Source organism: Micropterus dolomieu, unplaced genomic scaffold (assembly GCF_021292245.1).
Source record: "Micropterus dolomieu isolate WLL.071019.BEF.003 ecotype Adirondacks unplaced genomic scaffold, ASM2129224v1 contig_512, whole genome shotgun sequence".
Lineage (NCBI taxonomy): Eukaryota > Metazoa > Chordata > Actinopteri > Centrarchiformes > Centrarchidae > Micropterus > Micropterus dolomieu.
This window is the reverse complement of record NW_025729502.1, coordinates 1-1,159: the sequence shown is the minus strand read 5'-3', so window position 1 is coordinate 1,159 and position 1,159 is coordinate 1. Positions and strand designations below refer to the sequence as shown.

Sequence of the window (1,159 nt, the reverse complement as noted above, 5' to 3'; positions counted from 1 at the left end):
TAAAACCCGTCAGTCTCCTGTATTTCACTGCCACACGGGAGGACAGGAGGATCTGGGACAGCCAGGGTCAACAGGACACTCGCGTCTTCGTCTGAACATAACTTAATTTCTGAGTTAGGTTTGTTTGTAAGAGAGTAAACAACGCGCTGCTAAGCTAACGTTAACTACGGGCGGCTGCGACACTGTGGGTAAGTTAGTAAGCTAACATGAGAGCTAACTTAACAGCCGTCGGCGAAACTGTAAAGCATAACGTGTCAGCTTAAAATATAAGTCACAGACATCATAATGTCTTATAAAATACGACACTGTATTAAAGGGAAATGTCACAATATTGTCTTACCAGTTACGAGGTGTCCGGCGGAGAAACAGCTAGCAGTGCAAAGCTAGCAACATTGACTTCCGGTACGAAGTCTTTTATTTTCAAAATAAAGTCCAACAGAAATTACCCATAACCTATAGTTAGAGTGATGACTGTGAGGAAGTATGAAAAATAAGTTATACTTCTTATTAAGAACCAATAAACCTACTGTTTAGTACTTTTAAGGGCATCTCTATAGATCTTAAAACAAGAAAAATAATGTATTACAAATATATGTCTACACACACACACACACACACACACACACACACACACACACACACACACACACACAAACTTTGTAATTGTTTAAAAATATTTTGATGAACACGTTGGCGTTAATATAGTAGGGACAGGGTAAAAATCATAGACTGTATTTAAGTAAAAATCTTTATAGATTCAGCAACAAACGATGTGGGATAAAGTTTACACTAAAAAAATTAAAACATCAAGTACGTGCTTTAATATTTCATTAAAGGCCCATTAAGTGTTTTTTCATTACATAAAGTATAGGCACAAAATATGCAAATGAATGATGGCTGTTGTAATGCTTTGTTTGCAAACATTACTGATATAAATAAGCAATTTACAACATCAGAAAACATAAATTTAGGCTTTTTATAAAGAGCAGGGCTGTCGCTGGGAATCTTGGGGGTTTTTAAGGGTGCTCTGATCGATCGGCCACCGATCATAATGGCCGATAATGGCTTTAACTAGTTTGACCGGTGGTCGCTAAAAAGGGCGTTAAGAAAAGCTGATCAGATGATGCAATACAAATTTTCAGCGGCAGCTAAAATGTTT

The 1,159-nt window shown here is 37.3% G+C and overlaps 1 protein-coding gene across 1 annotated transcript in view; it reads right to left on the bottom strand.

Annotated features, from left to right (window-relative positions):
- tipin (timeless interacting protein) overlaps nucleotides 1–452 on the bottom strand; it is a 5,201-nt gene extending 4,749 nt beyond the window's left edge. Inside the window, exon 1 of the mRNA XM_046041202.1 lies at nucleotides 341–452. The gene's annotated coding sequence lies outside the window, so the exon portion shown is untranslated. The remainder of the gene's footprint in view (nucleotides 1–340) is intronic.
- Between the last annotated feature and the right edge of the window lie 707 nt (nucleotides 453–1,159).